General features: G+C 42.7%; 1 protein-coding gene across 7 annotated transcripts in view; it reads left to right on the top strand.

Annotated features, from left to right (window-relative positions):
- Positions 1 to 2,967: 2,967 nt before the first annotated feature.
- Resf1 (retroelement silencing factor 1) overlaps positions 2,968 to 21,343 on the top strand; it is a 30,091-nt gene continuing 11,715 nt past the window's right edge. The window contains exons 1-2 of one of the 7 annotated variants that reach the window (XM_028892383.2): positions 2,968 to 3,072; positions 3,884 to 3,925. The gene's annotated coding sequence lies outside the window, so the exon portion shown is untranslated. Of the gene's footprint in view, positions 3,073 to 3,094; positions 3,532 to 3,883; positions 3,944 to 15,357; positions 15,385 to 21,343 lie in introns of those variants that run through there. The other 6 variants (XM_028892377.2, XM_028892384.2, XM_028892379.2 and 3 more) reach the window with 6 other exon arrangements.

Below are 21,343 nucleotides of genomic sequence, written 5' to 3'. Positions count from 1 at the left end.
GCATCCCAAGGGTGAATGAGAGGGTATGATGATACCACTCCCATGGATTGGGGATGGGCGTTGGAGTAGCCTGTAGTCGAGGGTGTCCCCAGGACTCTGGAAGGACCAGAAGAGGAACAAGCCATTTAGTGGGTGTTGTATTTTAAAAGTGGCATGATGCCAGGCGGTGGTGGTGCACGCCTTTAATCCCAGCACTGGGAGGCAGAGGCAGGTGGATCTCTGTGAGTTCGAGGCCAGCCTGGACTACCAAATGAGTCCCAGGAAAAGGCGAAAAGTTACACAGAGAAACCCTGTCTCGAAAAACCAAAAAAAAAAAAAAAAAAAAAAAAAAAAGGCATGAAGGGTCACACCATACAATAGGGCCTACGTTGGAGGTTTATTGAGGGGAGGGGAGAGAAGGGGCAGAGAAGGGGGCAGAAAAATGGGAAGAGACCAGTCCCTGGGGATGAGAGCAAAGGAAGAGAAAGAGAGACAGGAGGTGTACGAGGCCCGCCTTTTATAAGGAAATATAGCGAATGTGCACAGGGGGTGCTCTTAGTAGCTGCAGCTGAGGTTATATACTGTCAGGACCCTAAGGGCAGGCCAGTACAGATGCCTGAATGCTAACAGTGGGTCATCACCACATTCAGTGAGGGTCAGGGCTAACCACATGAGGAGATGTGACACTTGGTACCAGGGCTTTCAATGAGGCCTGAAAGCTTGCCAGAAGGCAATGAAAACTGAGCTCAGGAGTGAGGTCTCATCGACCGGAAAGGGATGGGGAACAGGTCACATACTATTGTGATGGCCATTCCTGGTTGTCAACTTGACTATATCTGGAACGAACTATAATCCCCAAATGAAGGGCACACTTGTGACCTGGATCTTGAGGCAGGAAGACACATGCCTTTAATCTAGACCTTGAGGTTGGAAGGCACACCTTTAATTTGGGCCACACCTTCTGTTGGAAGCCTATGTAAGGACAATGGAAGAAGGAAAGGATATTCTTCCCTGCTTGCCCTCACCTCCATCAGCACATCCATTCCTTCTTTAAGATGCCAGCAGACCAGTTGAGACACCCAGCCTTGCGGGACTGAGCAGCTACTAGGTTGTTGGACTTTCCATTCATAATTAGCCATTGTTGGACTGCAGCTGGTAAGTCATTCCAATAAATTCCCATATATATAGAGAGAGGGAGAGAGGAAGGGAGAGAGGGAAAGAGGAAGTGAGGGAGGGAGGGAGGGAGAGAGGAGAGAGGGAAGGAGGGAGGGAGAGATTAATTCCATAAGTTCTGTGACTCTAGAGAACCCTGACTATACAACTATCATAAAATTCATGAGGGATTACAGGCAGGTCTGAGGGTGGAGGCAGAAAGGAAGCAGGACAGTAAAGGGTCATAATAGCCAAGGAAGCCGCAGGATTGCAGCTCTGAGGGTAGGGGGACAGGGTCGGTGAAGAGAACCAGCCAGATGTAAGACTGGCTGGGAATACATCCATCTCCAAGAGTACCAGAGGGGTGCCAGATGCTCAGTGGTCACTTCCTCCGACTCGGGGAAGAGTTCATACCGACCAAAGGGGAAGTTTATGGAATTATCCCTGGTGGATGGGGTGCTGAGAGATGGTGAGCTCGAAGGTGAGTCTGTTGTGGGTGGACTGGAGATGAGATATAGGGTCCCAACGTGGCTTAGAACTCAAGAAGGAACACGGGCATCAGGAGAGCCTGTCAGCGTTACGGCAGCAATATAAGGGTTTTCTGTCGTAAGGGCATCTTGGCAATTAGGAGCCAAGGAATATCACATAATCAAACCATGTAACAAACCTCACACGAGAGACTTATTGGGGACAAGAACAGAACGGCTGCTGCCTCTGAGCAGGAAGAGAGACAGCAGAGGGCTGAAGGGAGGGGAAGGCCTTTATATGGTTTGGAGCATGCGCTGTGAGCTTAGTATAAGAAACATTGTTTGGACGTTAACGCTGAGTCATGGGGTGGGGGTGGGGACTTCCAAGTTTCTGAGCTCAAGGTCAAACCCCTGGCAGGATGTTTTTCCTTTGACCTTTGTCTTGGGATCAAATCAGGGTTCAGGGTGTTTTTTTCTTGGCTCTGTTACCCTACAGTTGTGTCTCCATAAATGTCTACACTTGCAGCAGCTGTTCCCATTCATGTGGCTCACATCTTGTAACATAAGTGATTTCGCCCAGGCTGTATGGCTACAGGAACTACTACTGCACGTGACAAACAATCCGAAGCGTGGCAGAGCAGGAGTTGTTTTTAAGGAGAAAAATGGGGAAGGCCGTGATAGGATGAGTTGATAAGCCCAGATTGGTCATGTTAGTTTAGCCAAATAAACATTTTTGATAGCTGGACCTTGGTGGTCAGCCTCAGGAATGAGTCAGGCATGAGGAAGTGGCTGAATGAGTCTAATGTGGAGTCTAGTGGGTTAGCAAAACAGTGCGGAGGGACCAGGACCTGTGCCATGTTTGCCATGGTGGGCTTGTTAGAGCCCTTCAGCACTACCTGCCTATCTATCTATTTTTTTCCCTTTGGTTGAGAATTTTGTCCTGGAACTTGCTAGGTAGGCCAGGCTGGACTCATTCACTCACAGCGATCTTGCTTCTCCCTCCCAAATGCTGGGTTTAAAGGCATGCACCATTATGCCCTGCAGAGGGTGCATTTTCTTTCACGTACTTCATAGAAAATGTTGCCATCCCATCTGAAAATCGATCATTGCTTATGAGATCTTCATCGGCTTATCTTCACAGAATTACAACTAGTCTGAAATAGAGTTTCAACCCCATCCCAACTGACTAGATCGGTTATATTCCCGCCCGCGCTCGGCTTTTTGCTTCAGAAGCCCTCCAGGTGATTCTGGTGCAAATTCCAGGCGCAGGGCGAGGCTTTGATCTTCCCTCAGGCTGCAGAAGGCGCATCTTCCCGGCACTAGGACCGTGGTGGTGGCGCAGACGCCCGGGGGCGGAGCGCGGAGCCAGCTGGATCCGCCCAGACCGAGGCCGCCTCCAAAGCTCGGCGCGGTCCGCGCTCGGCGGAGGCCTTGATCCATGGTAGAGGCGAGCGAGCACCCGCAGGGGCGGCAGGTCTGCGGCGGAGCGGGCTTTTGTTCTTCGTTCGGGGCTCAGGGCTGGGTCTCGGTCACCTCGGTCCCCACCCAGGGGCGCCGCTAGCGTCCCCGCAGCCCGCTAGGGTCGCGGCGCACGGGGCGGGCGCGCGGTCTGCGGTTGTTGGCCTGACGCGGGCGGGCTTGTTGCAGCTTCACGTTCCTTCCTGTCTCGGAAGGAGAAGCAGAGCTTTGTTTTGCTTTTCGGTTTCTTTCTGGCTCGTCTTCCGCGCCTTACACCGCCTCCGCCCCTGCGACCCGGCGGCATTGCATTGCGCTCCTCCCTCGAGCTGCCCAGGCCTGGGTGAACACCGCGGCCCGCAGCATCTCGGAAGCACTTTGCATTTGTGGTACTTTGAGTGCCTTCCTAGAAAAACGAAAAAGCAGGTGAAGTGTGTGAGCTTGGCATGCATTCCAATAGGCCAGCAGCCGAACTTGCGTGGGTATTTAAATTGTCTGCTAAATGTGTTACATTTCAGGGGAAGTTTGTTTCTTGTTAATATGCTAAGGTCTTAGTAACTGCTTCCCTAAGCCCCAGTCGAGTTTTCTTTTACCAACCCAATAAAGAAAATTGCTAACGAAGTGTTTTTGCTTTGGAATTTAGGACAGTAGTGGACTTGGAGAAGCACACTTGAATTCTAGTGGCAGGGGATATTTTGAGACTAGCCTAGTTTAGTGGTTTTGTTTTTAGCGTAACTAATACCAATTCAGTAAACTTAGTAAATCTCAGTACCACTTTAAGGAAGATAGATATGCCCTCTAATCTTAAAAACGTTTCTTGCTTTTCCTAGGATCAAAGGCGTGAACATACTCCTTGTGGGAGAGACTAAAAGGTAAAATTGTATTTACAGGTAAGTCTGCACTTGAAAAAGCCTGTCCTGGTTCTACAGGATAACTATTCACATTTTACCCTGGAGTAATTTTTTATGGAATAAAATGTCGTTGAGTCAACATTGGTTAAACCTACAGAACTTGGCCTGCCATTGTTTGCAAGCCTTTAATTCCACCGTTTGGGAGGTCAAGGCACGCATATCTAAGTTCAAGGCTAGCCTGGTTTACCTAGTAAATTCCAGGTGAGTTAGGACCTACATAGTGAACTACTCAAAAACAACCCCCAAAAGCTGAGCGATGGTGGCCCAAGCCTTTAGTCCCAGCACTTGGGAGTCAGAGACAGGTGTATCTCTGGGTTTTGAGGCCAGCCTGGTCTACAGATTGAGCTCCATCCAGGTCAGCCAGAGCTACACAGAAACCCTGTCTCTGAAAATCAGGAAAACAAAAAACAAACTGCCCCCAAACAAAACCCTCAGGAACCAGTGCAACAACAGTGGATTTGATGGCAAAACCTAAGAAATAAAATTATTGGTGCTTAACAGTTTTTATTTATGCCTTAGTTTTAAAACAGGGGAGAGGGTTATTATTAATATTACTATTAGTTTTTGGCAGTGTTGGAGATGGAACTTTGGGCCTAATTGCTACCCTAGGAGAGGTTATATTAGGTGGTGAATTTAAGTTACCTAGGCAAAGGCTAGCTCTTTTAGGGGGAATGTAGTACCAGGGACTTTTTCTTATTTTTAAAATTTTTTTGAAAATTTGTTTTTTTTTATGAGCATAAGTGTTTTACCCACATGTAAGAATATGTTGTGTGTACTTGGTCTATGGAGGCTAGAAGAGGGTGTGGATCCCCTCAAACTGACCTTACAGGAAGTTGTGTATCCACCATGTTGGTGTTGGGACCCTACCCCGGGTCCTCTTCTAGGGCCACAATACTGTTAACTGCTGAGTCATGTCTTTACATTCAGTGATCTCTGAGGGTTCCATCCCATGACAGTAAAGCTTGTTAGAAAGCCTCTTCTGCTGACGGGGCTGTGGTTTCTGTAGCTGCATGTTGCAGTATGTTATTTGTGTCCAGGTGTTGGCGCCTCCACTTGGCTGTACCCCTCACTGTAAAATCTCAGAAGAATTTTACTTCCCTGCTTCAGCTTCTGTAAAATGGGATAACAGTAGTACTGAAAGACCCTGGCCCTTCAGGCTTACACCCCCCAAGCCCCAGGAGAATGAGGAACTAGAAAGCTAGTTCCAAGAGCAAACTGACTCAGCCATTATTCAACCACCCACAATGTAACAATGTAAAGAGATTTCTATTAAGAGATGTGCTCAACTGTGACTGGGTTAATTGCAAGTATTCCAGGAAGGACCACTGTAACCTTTGTGTGACCTTCACTCCCACCCTGATACCCTCCTTGAGGTTTTGGGAAGAGTGCATGGGACGTGATTGTACCCACCCTGTGATCAGGCTATGATCTTGTGAAATTAGCCTCTAGACATAAATCAATCAGAACGAAATTGTATGGGAATTGTAATCTTATGGCTTCTGTGGGTTTTTTTCCGCCTGGCTCTAGAACACTCTTAAAATAGCTTCTGGTACATAGTTAACTGCTTAATAGAGCTTTAAGTTTTATCCTGTTAGAGACAGTGTACTATTTTTTTTTTTTATGACCGTAGACATTTTAAAGCTATACTATCTTGCAGTTCAACTTGCAAGAATAAATTAATGAACTTTGTATATCAAATCCATCTCTTGTAGCTTGGCCTGGCCTTGAACTTGCTGTCTAGCTGGGGATGATCTATCTGTCTTGGTCCTTCTGGCCTTCCTAAGTGCTGGGATTAGATTTTCACTCCCTGCTTGTGAAGCCAAATTGCTCAGCAAATTCCTTGGATACAGAGATCTTGCCTAGTTTTGTTTTCCCTTTTTATCTATATGATTAGTTCCTCTCTTTTACATTATCAGTGCCATGATTTTAGGAACTCAGCTGCTTAGGGAATTGTAATCATGTTAAAAGTTTAAGGGTGAACTTCAGGCATCTTTGTCTTACCAGGCTTCTTTTCCCATTTCTTTGGAAACTAATCCATGTAAAACAGAAGTGGGAAGCATTCAGTTTTAGATAAAGCAAGACTTTGTACCAGCCCTGGCTATAGAAATGCAAACTAAGAAACCCTTAGGACCTTGAAGAATTCTGATTTTTTTTTTTTTAGAAGCTGTGCAGGGCTTAAAATTCTTGATATGCTAAATGAAGTTGTAAATGAAAGGTGTAGTTAGAGCCAGCCTAGTGAGATATAATCCCAAGTGAGATTAGAGCTATGCCACAAATGAGTGTCTAAGTGAATACTGCTTTTGACCTCTTACCCAGTCTTAGACAAGACATCACAAAGGTGGTTGAAGTCAGGTTTTTATTTTCATACGAAGTAGAATGTATAAATTGAGAGAAACAGGTTCAATTAGAAATCAAACAAATGTTTCTTCAAAGGAAAGGATTGATTTTTTTTTTTAAGAGAAAAACAGGTGAAATAACTTGTTTTGAGCAATTTCGATTGGTCCAGGTGGTCTGTTCATATACTTAGGTCAAGTGTGATTGGTTGTTATGTGCACTTGAGTGCAGGTGCTGTTGGAGTCCAGAAGAGGGTGTCAGATTCCCTGGAGAAGGAGTTAAAGGTGATTATGAGCTTCCTGATGGGGGTGCTAGGAATTCTGCAAGGTTTTGTTTGTTGATTTATTTATTTTTTTTCTTTCTTTTCCCTCTCTCCCTCCCTTCCTTTTTGGTTTTTTGAGACAAAGTCTCTGGCTGTTCTGAAACTTACTATGTAGCTCAGGCTGGCCTCTAATTCACAGAGAACTACCTGCCTCTGCCTCCTGAGTGCTGGGATTAAAAGTGTGTGCCACCATTCCTGGTTCCTTAAAGTTGTCTTCATGTTACTGTGAATAGAAAACCTTCCTTAGTTTCTGGCTTAATTATGAAGAAGTGCATTTTTTTTCTTTTCCTTTCATTTTGTTTTTCTTTTGTTTGATACAATATCTTGGATAGCCCAGACTGCCCTCAAGTTCATGAACTTCCTGATTCTCTCTTTAGAGTGGTAGGAATATAGGCATATGTTACTATACTATGGGAGCCCACAGTGACTCCTGCTTGTGGCTTGATTCCATCTTGATTTAAGGTCAGAGTTCAAGCTTGTTTTTGCTCCTCAAGGCTGAATAATGGGATGTTTGGTCAAAGATATGGTTACTAGATGTTTTGAGAATTAAGGAGGTGTTTATGATTTTTCCTTGAACCATGGTAATGAAATCTTTTGCTGCCCTCGCTTTGGGTATAAAAAAGCTATGAGATATAAATTCAGGGCTGCTGCAGTATTCACCGAGAGCCCTCCCAATTCTGTCTCTTGTCTCTTTCTTAATCCTCACTTCCCCTATTCCAATTTTGTTCAACAAGTCGGCTGGTCCCAACACTATACCTAGCTGGTTTTATGATCAATCTTGTATTTGTGACCTAGCCAATTTAGTTATTTATTTTTGAGAAAAGGTGTCATGTAGCCAGGGCTGGCCTTAAACTCATTATATAGTGAAGGATGATCCTCCTTCCTGCCTCTACCTTCCAAGTGGTAGGATTGCAGACATGAGCTATCATTCTTGCCTTCAAACTTAGTTTTTAATTCAATTTTTAGAACAAATTTCTTTTGATTTTCTATATAGAGGATATTTTCTACAAATAGGTAACTTTCTTTTGTCTGGAACCTGAGTTGCTGTCGTCCACTCCGCATGCTTTATTGTAACTGCCATGGCCAGAACACCTAGTAAGTGTTGTGTAGAAGTGGTAACACTGGGCATCCTTGTGTTCCTCTCTCTTAATGTCACTCTTAGAACATTAAACACAGCAGTGGTTGTGGGCATTTTGTTTTTTGTAGTTTTATAATCCTCAGCAGTTCTCATGCACATTGATTATATGTTGATTTTTGATTGTGGTACAATAGGGGTGTAGGTACCAGCTTTTCCTGAATCTTCATCCTCACACTCAGGACAGATATACAGGGATACTGCTAATGGAACATCTTTATTTTTTTGGCCCAGGGTTTTTTTTATTGGGCATGGCATCAATATGTGTACACACACAGCCCCCGTCTCCTTCCTGCAAACACGCGGAGTGCTGAGGGGGATTGCCTCTTGAAGCCCCTTCCTGTGAATGTTGATGGTGTGTTCTTGGATTATCACTTCAGTTGAGGACAGAATGGCCCTTCTTTTCCCCACTACCCTTCTTTGCTGGTACCATTCTCTTGGACTCAAGTTGGAAGGGCAGTTGGGAATATTTTAAATAAACTTTCTCTATACCTATTGAGATCATCTGATTTTCATCCTTTTTTAATTTTTTTGTTGACTCTGCATTAATTTGGGATGTTGAGTGAACTTTGGATTACTGGGATAAATTACAGAGTCATGGTATATAACTAATGTGTACTTGGATTTTACTTGCTTGCATTAATATTTCTTGAGGGGTTTTTATGTCTTTATTTGTGAGAGATTATCTTCATTTTGTACAGGGTAATATTGGCTGAAAATAATTCAGTTGGGTGGTTTTCCCTGTCTCCTGTGTAAAATTGATTTTAAACCTTTAAAGATTTAATGTGGCTAACAAAGCCATCTGAGCCCAAACATTTCTTTGTGGGTAGCTTTTTGGCAAATTGTTACGGTTTGAATGTAAAATGTCATCCTCTCAGGTAGGGTAATGATTGGGCACAGGACACCCCGATAGTGGTGTTGTGTTGGGAGGTGCTAGAATCTTTTTGTTTTGTTTTTGGAGACAGTGTTTCTCTATAGCTCTGGCTGTCATGGAACTTAACTCTGTAGACCAGATTGACCTTGAACTCATAGGGATCCCCACTTGCCTCTGCTTCCTGCCTGCTGGGTTTAAAGATGGATGCCACCACCACCACCAGTTCGAGGTGTTGGAATCTTTAGGAGGGGGGGCATACTAGAGGCACTAAGTCGTTGGGGTGTGTCTTTAGGAGCTATGTCTTATCTTGATCCCTTTCCACATTCCTTTCTGCTTCCTATTACTTTGTACTTTATGAGTTTGAGCTATTGTGATACGTTTCACAATAAGCCCAAACAGTGGAGCCTGCCAACCATGAACTGCAACTCTTGAAACCATGAGCCAAGATAAACATTTCTACTATAAAGCCTTTCCTGGCTTGGAATTTGCTGTGTAGAACGGCTGACTTTCAATTCAGAGATCTACTTGCCTCAGCTTCCTCAGTGCTGGATTAATTAACATCCTTGTGGGTGATGAGGATTTACTACTGAATCAGTTTTGGTCATACTGTCCTTGGGGGTCACTGTTGGTATTCACTTGTTTATGTTCCCTTGGTTGTAAAGTTGTAAATAATGTTCCTATTTTGTTCTTGATTTTACTATTCAAATATTTTTTTTTTTTGGTTTTTTCGAGACAGGGTTTCTCTTGTGTAGCTTTGCACCTCTCCTGGAACTCACTTGGTAGACCAGGCTGGCCTCGAACTCACAGAGATCCGCCTGCCTCTGCCTCCCAAGTGCTGGGATTAAAGGCGTGCGCCACCACCGCCCGGCTCAAATATTTTCATGGTCAGTCCAGTAAAGGCATTAGTCTTGATCTTTTTCTAAGAACCTACTTATGGTTCTGTTGCTTTTTCTATTTCTGTATTCTTGAATTTGATAGCAGAAGGTAATAAAATAGCTGTAAGAAACACATACCCATAGAGAATGTCCTTGAAGTTTCCATAGTAGGCCTTGGCTTTCTGAAAGCAGGATGGATGTGCTTTCTGCAGGTAACAGAGACACATGGTCTCAGAAACCATTTGTGTCTTTTAAAAAATAACTTAAGGCGGGACTAGAGTGGTGACTTAGGAGATTAATAGTACTTACTACTGTTGGAGAGGGCTTGTGTTAGTTTCCCAGCATCCAGACAGTGGCTAACAACTGACTGTGACTTCAGTTATATATAATGCCCTTCTGACCTCCGAACAATGCATACACTTACATGAATGTAAAACATTCATACACATGAAATAAAAGTAAACACTTAAAAAAATTCAAGATTTGAAAGTACATATTTTTATACAGGTTAAATTAATAACACAACTCATTTCGAAATGATAGTATATCTTTACATATTAGCATTAATATTTTTACCCCCCCCATAAGATAATGGCTTTTCTAATTTTTTTTTTTTTGTAAATCATGGTAATAGTTGACTTATTATTACAAAATAGTTGAGCAAGGCATGATGGTGCATGCCTCTAATCCTAACACTTGGGAGGCAGAGTCAGGTAGAGCGCTGAGTTTGAGTTTAGCCTGGTATACAATGTGAGTTCTAGCCATCCAGAGCTATGTAGTAATACTCTGTCTCAACACACACACACACACACACACACACTGTTTTTGTTTTTTTGTTTTTGTTTTTTTTTTTTTATTTTTATTTTTATTTTTTTTTATTTATTTATTTTTTTTTTGGTTTTTCGAGACAGGGTTTCTCTGTGTAGCTTTGCGCCTTTCCTGGAGCTCACTTGGTAGCCCAGGCTGGCCTCGAACTCACAGAGATCCGCCTGGCTTTGCCTCCCGAGTGCTGGGATTAAAGGCGTGCGCCACCACCGCCCGGCTTGTTTTTTTTTTTAAAGGTGACTGTTGGCATAGGCCAGTAATACCAGGACTCTCAGGCTGAGGCCTGTGGATCACAAATTTGAGGTTAGCCTGGGCTATATAATGAGTTGTTGGTCAGCCTGGGCATCATGACTGAAATTTACTGTTCACTCTGGCACTAAAGATTGCTATAAATCCTGACAAGTCTGTGTATTTAAATTCTACTGGATCTGGACTAGGAGGTCATTCTTCAGTGACAGGTTCCTGAGAGGGAGGACGAGGGAATGAAAAATGAAGATAGGAAGACTGAGTTATGGAGGTTTTGACGCACAAGTTATGCCAAGCAAGTTTATTAAGAACAGCATCTTATATATGATCTGCAGGGGGGAAATGGGAGAGAGTCAGGAGAAAGCTATCTTACAATGGGGCAAAGTCAGCTGAAAGTGATCAGTCAAGCAATGTTGTACAAAGAGACACAGGATATCTCAACTGCATCACTGACTGAGCACTCAGTGTCCTTGAGACTGATAACTCCAGTCTTCTTCAGGGGGAAAAGTCAAGTTCTTAGGAACTGAAACCTTAACTCCTTTGAGGCTGTTGGCCCTTTGCCAAGTCTGTCTCTGGGCAAGGACATAGAACTAGTTCCCTTTGTCCTTTAGCAGGGCCTCTGGGGAAGTCTTAGGTCAGTCTGGCACACAACACATGCCTAGAACAGTGGACAAATACTGTGACTAGGATGGCTTAAATTTTGGAATTAGTTGGCAACTGAGTGGTTTTCCATTCTTTCTGGCCCAGCAGACTTAGTGAACAGAAGTGTTGGCCAATGGAAGGACTCCCAGGAACTCCCATTGGGTGGTAGCTGTGAGAAGGATGTCCTTGAGTAACTAGTATGATTTTTTTTTCTGTTGTTTCTCCACCACAAGACAGGCTAGTTAAATTAAGAGGCAAGGTATTTTGGCAAAATGTGACTATTTAGAAAGCTAGTCCAGTGTGATGGACAGTTCTGTCACAGTGGTGTTTTGAATAAGAATGGCACCCTGAAGCTCATGTATTTGAATGCTTAGTCACCTGGGAGTGGCACTATTTGAGAAGGATTAGGAGGTGTGGCCTTGTTAGAGGAGGTGTGTCACTGGCAGGGGAGGGGCTTTGAGGTTTCAAAAGCCCAGGCCAGGCCCAGTCAGTCTCTCTCCTTCCCCTTCCCTCCCCTGCCCTCATGGATCAGGGTATAGCTTTCAGCTTCTGTTCTAGCACCATACTTGCTACCACATTCCCTGCCATGATATGTACTGACCCTCTGAAACTGTGATCAAGCCTCAGTTAAACACTTTCTTTTGTAAGAGTTTTCAAGGTCATGGTGTCTCTTCACAGCAAAATAGTGACTAAGATAGTCATAAAATGTGTCTTGCTGAGAAGCTGGTTTAGGGCAGTTTATATAAGGTAATTGGTGTTCCCACACTGGGTATCTTCACATACAGATATGGATGCTGCCTATTTGATCCTTATTACCTACCTAGTCATGGGGTGACTTAGGTTTTCATTTCTTTCTGTCTTTCCTTTCCCTTCAAAACTTGTGAAGCTCCTGCCTCAGCCTTTCAAGTACTGGGATTACAAATGGGCAGTACTGCTTTTCCTTGCTTAGCTCTGCAAATTGCCTTAAAACATTTTCTTTAACTTGTATTTATATTGTATATGTAGTGATGGGGTGCATTCACAGGTCAGAGGACAACTCACTAGAGTTTTTTTTTTCCTCCTACCATGTGAGTCCTCGGGATTGAACTCAATGTCATCCTGCTTAGTTGGCAGCAGACTCCTTTGCCCCCTGAGACATTTTGCTGGCCCCAGTTCTGCAAATCTTAAAAGTGAAAAATGGAAATCCTGGGGGCTAATCCTGTTACTCATTAGCTGCTCCAAGTCCTTGCTGATTGCCAAACCTTCGGTAACTTAGTAATGAATGGAAATATCAACTTTGCTTTATTAGTTTTGGTTTCCCATGGTCTCCTGGTGCCGAGAAAGCAGAAGTACCCTGTATGACTTCTGGATTACAGCTGTAACTTGGAAGAGATGGCTAGGTCTGTCATACCCTTTTACTGTGCTGACAAGATGGTGGACTCTGGCTAATGGGACCTGGAGATATTTTAAGTCCCTTTCCATAATTAACTCTAGTCTTCAGTTTGTAAGATCTAGGCTTTCCTTCCCAGGCCCACAAAATGCCTCTGCTGAAGTTCTTATAACCAACTAACTGAACAGAATCTGAAGAACCAGGGTAGACCCTGGAGTGTTGGCTGTACTTATCTATAAATAGCAGGAAAGAAAATCCCATCAAATGTCTCTCTGAAACTATTTGGGCCTATTTAACAGGAATCATTCAGCTCTGCATAAGGAGTTCTGTCTACCCCCAAGAGCACAATCAGCTTGTTCCTTGTAAGGAGTGATACTTAAAATTTTTGTATGTCTAACTCAGTTTGAATTCCAGCAGTCAGTCCGCTTTGTCTCTGTGTCTGTCTGTCTCTTTCTATTTTTGAGAAAGGGTAACTCAGGATAGCCTTGAACTGATTCTCTTGCCTCCATCTCCCAAGTGGTAGGATTACTTGTGATAGGTCTGGCAGAAATGTTGTCTCTGAAGGCTTATACTTCCTCACCACACAGTAACTTACTATGTATACTTGGAGGTAGTTGTTAAGACTTAATAGATACTTAAGACCACTAGCTTATTAGCATGATGGTGCATGTCTTTGACCCCAGTACTCTAGGGAGGATTCCAACACTTGGACAGGAAGATTTCTTGAGTTTGAGGCCAGCCTCAGCTCTCTCAAAAGAAAAAAGTTCTCCAGAGCTGAAGAGATGGCTCAGCAGTTAAGGGAGTTGCTGCTCTTCCAGAGGACCTGAGTTTAGTTCCCAGCATCCATATTGGGCAGTTTTATAAGCTCCTGCAACTCCAGTTGCATGGGATTTACAGCTTCCTCTGACCTGAGGGCATCTGCACATATGTTGCTTAGATACAAATAATAAATATCTTTTTTTTAAAGGTCTTCATCTCTCTAGTGTATCATATTCCTTGGGATAAATAACCTAATAAGATCCTGGGCAAAATTCTAAGAATGATATCTGACTTCTGTATGTGTTGTAATGTTTAATTCCAGTGGTAGGGTGGTAATACAGCCACAAGGGATACAACATTGAGTAAAACTATACACAGCCTGGTACATATGTAGTCTTTTGTGTAATGAGAGCCTCAATGATCGATACATATCAATTTATTAAGGGGTACTTTGGGGAAAACAGACTTACTGATACAGGATAAGGTAAATGCAGCTGCAGAGCTCTTGGAAAGCTGGGGACCGATCACACGCTGCTTCACACTGCCTGATCTGGTCGGTCTTCACCATACAAGAGAGTATGACTGCCTTTCTCCTTTTTTAAGTGGTCACCTAGGCAGATAAGCACTGCTTCTATCAGGCCAGATAGCTCAAGGTCATGGGCAGAGCAGATTCCCACTACATTGTTCTTGTTAACTGAGGTCTAGTCTGTGACATTATCTGAGCTGGCCGTGCTTGTTAATGGAATTTGTATTGTAGTTGGATTAATAAAAAAGTTTTGTGAGATAACAGTTGCTAAAATGTGTAATGATTTGCTCTTATTGATAACCAACCCAACTTAAGTCACTTCTTGCATACCTTGTAGGGATTGAGAGGGCACTGAATAAGACTTGGCGAGACAGCCACAGATTTTTCTGCCTCCCTAGTTCCTGTTGCCAGGATTTTGCACCCCTCCTCTTCATCCCAGGTATAGGAATGGCCCACTTCCAAGTTGGCTTTTCAGTAGCCCATGTTTTGACTGATCAATCCTTATTCTTTCTGGACTGTTGTGAAACCATGACTTTTGTGTTTTACATTGAGCTCCATTCTCAGTTCTGGGTCTAAGATTCCTTGAAACCAGAGGATGCTTATATTATTTTGTGTGTAAGTTCTGCATATCCTCCTGTGTACTTCACATCATTTCTAGAATATTTAAAATACTGTTGTTGTGCTGCAGTGTTTAGGAGCTAGAGCATGACAGAATCAGCGCTAACACAGTTTCTCTTGTTTTTAATCTTTGGCTGACTCTCCGGTTTGTATGTGATTGTTGTTTGTGAGTGAGTTAATGCAGAGACCTGTCCATGTGTCCATGTGTCCATGTGTCCGCCAGTGGGAACTGCTTACCTTTGTTAATATGCTAAATGAGGTGACGTAGTTAAGTGTGGTGTGCAGTTCTTTCTTGTTCCTTTGTTATTTGTTTTTCTTGACAGGATATTGATGCATAGACAAAGCTGGTCTGAGCTATGACCCTCTTTTCCCAGCCTCTGGTTGCCTTTGCCCACCTACAGTTGTTAGTACAAATAAAATTCTGAAAGGTTAATTGTTATTTATTGTAGACTAGAGCTGTTATAATGTAAAATTAAGGTAAATTGATTATACAAAAACTATCAGAGGAAGCCTATTTAGACCGACTTTCTTCTGTGGTTAAGGATATAGAAGGCCAAAGATACTATAGATTGACTAAATCATAATACTGTAGCAGGAATCTTCACAGTTCTTATTAATAAAAACAAACCTGAGGCCAGTTATTAGGGTGAATGCTGGAAGGTCAGAGAGACAGAACAAGCCACAGCTTCCTTGCCTCGCCAATTCCTCAGCTGATCCTGTTTCCTCAGATTGGAAGGCTCTGAGTCCTCATCCAGAATGAATCTCAGCTGAACTGTGCTGCTCAAAGTCTGAAGCTTAACCAGCCAAATGCTTCTAGTTTCTGATCTTCATGCTTTATATATCTGTTTTCTGCCATCACTCCCTGGGATTAAAGGCTCACTTCTTGAGATTAAAGGTGAGTGTCACCATGTCTGGCTGTTTCTAATGTGGCCTTGAACTCACAGAGATCCCAGATGGATTTCTGCCTCTGGAATGCTAGGGTTAAAGGCATGAGTGCCAACATTTTCTAGCCTCTGTATCTAGTGGCTGTTCTGTTCTCTGACCCCAGATAAGTTTATTAGGGTGCACAATATTTTGGGGAACACAATACCACCACATAATACCTTTGGAATTCCTGAAAAGTGACATTATCTTGAATTTTGGCATTTGTAATTTTGTTGATTTTTATTGGAAATTATATATATGAGTGTATGTATATATATATATATTCTGGTGCTTTTATTGCAAATTAGAGTGTTAATAGAAATACTGGCTTTCATTTTAACTGCATCAGTTTGTACAAGCTTCACTTTTTGTAATGTGTAAGTTTGTTAGGGAACAGATGCTGGTAAGTCAAATGTGGTATGTGCAGGAAAACCTTAACGTTCTGGGTTAGGAGTTAAGGGAGCATGTGCAAGGGCCCTGAATGCCGTGTTAGGATTTCAGGATTTGTCCTAGGGCAGAGACAGCAGACTGTGCTGGAGATCCAGATAAGGAGTGGAAACAAAAATCACTGACAATTTGAATACTTGTGATGTGTTATACTGTCAATATTCTTGGGGACTCAGGACCCAAAGCTCCTTGGCTTGCTGATTCCATTGAACAAAAAGAGACAAAGGACCTCTGATGTGAGTTTCTCTCCACTCTTCTTATCTTCCTGTCTCTAAATCCCTCTTCCATGAAGCCAGCCATGGAACCTGGAGATACCATTCTGTTCTCTACCCTCTGCTTCTTTGTAAGAACTGGCCATAAAGAGTTTCTCTGACTTATTAGGACAGTAGATTGTCAGCCCTCACACAGGGGTTTCTGCCCCAAACCCAAGAGGAAAGAATGCCCTAGGAGGTCAAGAAGAAGTTAGCTGGACAGGCTTAGCTGAATTTTTTCATACGTCCATTAAATATTACCTTTTTTATCCCATTATTTTAAAAGTTAATTTGCTCTTAGGTATATGGGTGTTTTGTTCATATGTGTCTGTGCACCATGTGTGTGCCTAGTACCCTCAGAGGCCAGAAGAGTGCATTGGATCTCTTGGAACTGGAGTAACAGATGGTTGTGAGCCACTATATGGGTGCTGGGAATTGAACCCAGGTCCTCTGGAAGACCACCTAGTGCTCTTAACTGCTGAACTCTCTCTCCAGCCCGCTCTAGTCACATGTCTAAATAGGTGTTCATTCTTTAAATCTAAGCATAAAAATGGATACTCTCTCTGAGTCTTCATTTCTGAAATTTCCTCTGTCACATAAAATGTTGATTAAATTTATTATCCTTTTTTAGAAAATATTTTTTCTTGGTGTTCAGAGATTTCTGATATTGCTCAGCAAACATTTATGTCTGTTGGATAGTGTCTCATGTATCGTTTGGGCCCCTCAAGTTAGAACTTTTATGCCTTTAATGTGGCATTTAGATCCACTGGGAAGACCAAATACCTAGACTCAATTCAAATTTAGATTAAATGAATTTATTCTTACTACTGGCAGAAGGATGGAAGCCTTAGAGCCAATACAGCTTGCTATTTGGAGGTGGGGGTAAGGTGGATTTTTTAATTAAAGGCGGACATTGGGAAGGTGTGCATTACGACTACCCATGGAATCCGCAGCTGGGCAGGAGAACTGTTTTACTTCCCTCAGTTGTTTTCTTTCCCACTATGTAGTAATAAAGACCATTTCACCCCTTTCCCATAGCAGTAAGCAAGTTTTACCCAAGCAAAGGCAGCTGTTAAAACCTCACAGCCCATTATCCTATTCTTACCTCACCTACTGGCCACTAGGATCTCCCAGGCATTCCAGAGCAAAGGTCAACAGCCCTTAAAGGATGCCTGGCTCCATATTAAGTTTCTCTGGTCATCACAGGGGGACCTGTGTAAATTGTTACTGGAGTCTGAGCTGTAATGACTGGGATAGAGCAGTTCATTTCTGGGCAGGCAGAAACACAGTGCCATCAGGTTAGGGCTGGCTGTCACATCTTCACAATAAAATAGCTCAACAAAAGGAACTTTAAAGGAGAGACAGTTTAAAGGGTCACAATTCCAGGTTGTAGTCTTATTGTGGGGAAGTTGAAGCAGGAATTTGAATTAGCTGCTCCTATCCAGTCAGGAGCAGAGAATGAGTGCTTGCATGCCATCGCTCGGTTTGCTTTCTTAGGCAGTGTGGAGTTCAGATCTACCTCAGTTAACATAATCAAGATGGCCCTTCCAAGACATCCCCATTGGTCAGGTAATTCCTTACTTCACTCATCTCGGTGATGGATTCTAGGTTGTATCAAGTTGATTGTTAAATAAAACTAACCATCAGAAAACCTTAGTAAGATCTTCATAAAATTTTCAGGTGAAAATCTTTACCTATTCACTTCATTCTTTTCTCACTCCCCTTTAACTCAACCTCCCTAGAAAACTAAAAAGTAGACTTTATTTACTTCTAGGTTGTACGTTTTGTTTTATTTGAGATAGTTGCCCAGGCTGATCTTAGCACTGAGGTTTAAGTGGTCCTCTTACCTCAGCCTTTCAACTCCCAAGTGCACATTATCACACCTGGTTATAATTGTGTGTTTTGTTTGTTTTTATTTTTGTTTTGGAGGTAGGATCTTAATGTTTCCGAGGCTGGCCTCAAACTTCATAAACAGGGAGGGAAGGAAAGCCTTGAGCTTCTGATTCTTCTGCTGGGATTACTGTCTTGTGCCATTATACCTAAGTTGTGTGGTATTGGGGATGGAAAAAGAAAGGGCTTCATGCAGCTGATGATTCTTCTTACATACACAGAATAATAAAGTCATCTTCCTACTTAGAGAAGTGGTTCACAGCTTTTTTCCCCCCTTTTGGCATGTTTGAATTGCCATCATTGCCACTCATGTTTTGGGGGCCATTATTAAGTAAACCTAATTGCTCGAACACAACCTTAACAGTAAGTAGCAGGTGGGTATCCACTGGACAAGGGAAGTAATTAATGTCCTGGGGAGAGTGGTATGAGATTTCATCATGCTACTCAGAACAGTGCATGCTTATACACAAAAACTTTACTTCTAAGAGTTTTCCATCTAATATTTTTAAACCATGGAAAGCAAAACCACAAATAAAGAAGGACTACTCTCTGTCTAGAGATTAAATTTAAGTTTTGCTTATTATAGCTAGTTATAATAAGAATGTTTGTAAGAAAATTCTCAACAGCTGAATATAAGAATGTAGTCTTTTAATACATTAAAAAATAGATAGAAATATATAGGATATATGCACAATCGGATGTTTAGTCATAAAGTAGTTCTATCATTTTTATTAGCACATATGGAACAGGAAGTCATTATCTTAAGTAAAATAGGCCAGATAAATAGTACATTGTTACTCTCCTACAAACTGAAAAGCCATTTCCACAGCAGAGTGGCCACTACAAACTGAAGGGCAGAAAGTAAGACAGGGACTCTACAGATAGGCAGGATTCTGTGTTTTGTTTGCTTTTGTGTGTGGATGAATGTGGAGGTCACATTTGGGGGGATCTGCCTTCTATCTTGCTTGAGGCAGGTCTCTTGTTTGCTGCTGTTGAACCATTAAGATTCAGAGGATTCTCTTGTCTCCACCTCCCATCTCATCATAGGTGCTGTGGGATTACAGGTGTGTGCAGCTGTGCTGGTCTATACATAGGAGCCGGTCTTTATACTTGGCCTTTAGTCCTTTCACTCTGACAAGAAACTTTAAGGGACAAAGAGTTCATTTGGTTAACAATTCTAGATTATGGTCCCTCATTGCAGGAAGTCAGGCAGGAACTTAAAGCAGTCATGAGTAGAGAGAGAGAATGTGTATTTGTGCTACTTTCAGCTTGTCCTTTTATATTGTCCACTGTCCAAACCCGGGAATAGTGATACGAACAGTGGAGGACTCGTCATAATCAAAACCAGTGACAAGTCGACAAGTACAACTAACTGTGACACCCACTGAGCCTTCTTCATAGCTCTTTCGTTTTGAACATTGGCCTGGAATTTGTGATGTTCCTGACTTAGCCTCCCTTCCAGGTGCTATGAATTCAGGCAGCTCTACTATACCTAGCTTATTTCTGATTTGGGCATAGCATAGAAGAGTAACGTAAGTATAACAATACCTGATAAACCTAATCTTTTACATTTTTGTTTTAATTTTTTTTTTTTTTTTTTTTTTTTGAGACAGGGTTTCTCTGTGTAGCTTTGTGCCTTTCCTGGAACTCACTCTGTAGCCCAGGCTGGCCTTGAACTCACAGAGATCCGCCTGCCTCTGCCTCCCAAGTGCTGGGATTAAAGGTATGCGCCATCACTGCTCGACAACTTTCAGATTAAAAAAAATTTTTTTTTTTTTTAAATAGCCAAGTCACCCTCCAAAATAATGATTAATATTTAAACAGGTGGACGGGCTTACTGCCTCATTTAACCTTTAACCATTGCACACTGAGAACATATATAAAATTACACTAAACCCCTGTATTGTATTTCAGTAGATACAGTTCAAGAAAATCCAGTGTTTTGACTCATCCCACTTGTGCTCTGTCTTAGTTACTTTTCTGTTGCTGTGTAGACACCAGGACCAAGACAACTTAAAGAAGAAACAGATTATTGAGAGCTTTCAGTTTCAGAGGATGGGTCCATGATCATTACGGCAGGAAGCATGACAACAGGCAGGCGGGCTTGGTGCCAGAGCAGCACGCAATAGCTTATATCTGATGGATAAACACGAGGCAGAGAGCTAAGTGGGAAGGATGTGGGCTTTTGAAACTTCCAAGCCCACCTCTTCCTGCAAGGCAACATTTCTTAATCCTTTTCAAACAGTTCCACCAGGTGGGAACCAAGCACTCAAATATATGACCCTATGTGGACCATTCTTATTCAAACCACCACATGCTCCTGTGAAATAACTAAAATACATAGTGTGTAAGAATGCTTACTAAATAAGCAAGATGACCTGAGTTTAAATCTCCAGCACCCGTGTGAAAGCCAGGCATGGCCATTTCGGATAGGTTAGCTGGCCTTAGAATTCCCGATCCAGTGGTCTCCATCCTCCAACCTCCAATATGAGATTATTTTTTATGGGGTTATATGGGGTTATCTTCTTAGTTGGTCATGGTCGAACATGCTCTATAATTAGAGTACTTGAGAAGTAGAGAGGCAGGAGGATCACTACAAGTTTAAGGTTAGATATGGCTACATAGTGAGACCCTGTCTCAAATGTGTAGATATTTAGGGACCCAGTCCAGAACTGGGGCAGTAGTAAAACACCGATATATTTTGTACTGTACTGGATGACCTAGTGAGGTGCTCAGCCAGTGTTCTCATCTCTGCAGCCTGGAGTCCAGAGTTAAACTTCTCCCAACGTTTGTTTCCATGGCCTGTTCCTTTTTGTGCCAGTGACTCTAGTGTGTCGCTTCCCATGACCCACGTGGTTGCAATGCTGTATTTCTACGTTCACACAACACTTGTGAGACAGGGAATTTTCTCCCTGCCAACTTCTTTAGTTTTGTGCACATGCCTTCTGGGTATCCTGATCTCCCATTCAGTCCTGTATCATCAAATTCTACTAGTTAAAGGGCTCACTACCACAAGACTGTCCAATTCCTCCCATTCCTCGGAGTCCTGCACTACCTGCAACTGATTGCAAATTTAAGGGGTATCTTGTAACAATTCTTTCTTTGCTATACTCAGATGGGATGGATAGGGCTACCCTTTTTCAAGGGGTGGGTGGGATCTCCATCTCTAGGCAGAGTACACTATCCTGTAGCAGTGCCTTGTATCGAAGCTTACTCTGATACTTGCAGTGTTAAACTCTGGCTCTTCCTGCTTTCTAAAGCTATGGGTGGGGTTGAAAGTTCTGTGCCTTTGGTGCTGAGTGCCTCCTGAGACTGCCTTAAGTTCTTCCTCTTATCAGTAGT

This window comes from Peromyscus leucopus, chromosome 3, assembly GCF_004664715.2.
Source record: "Peromyscus leucopus breed LL Stock chromosome 3, UCI_PerLeu_2.1, whole genome shotgun sequence".
Lineage (NCBI taxonomy): Eukaryota > Metazoa > Chordata > Mammalia > Rodentia > Cricetidae > Peromyscus > Peromyscus leucopus.
The sequence above is the reverse complement of the archived record's forward strand: the minus strand, read 5'-3'. Positions and strand labels throughout refer to the sequence as shown.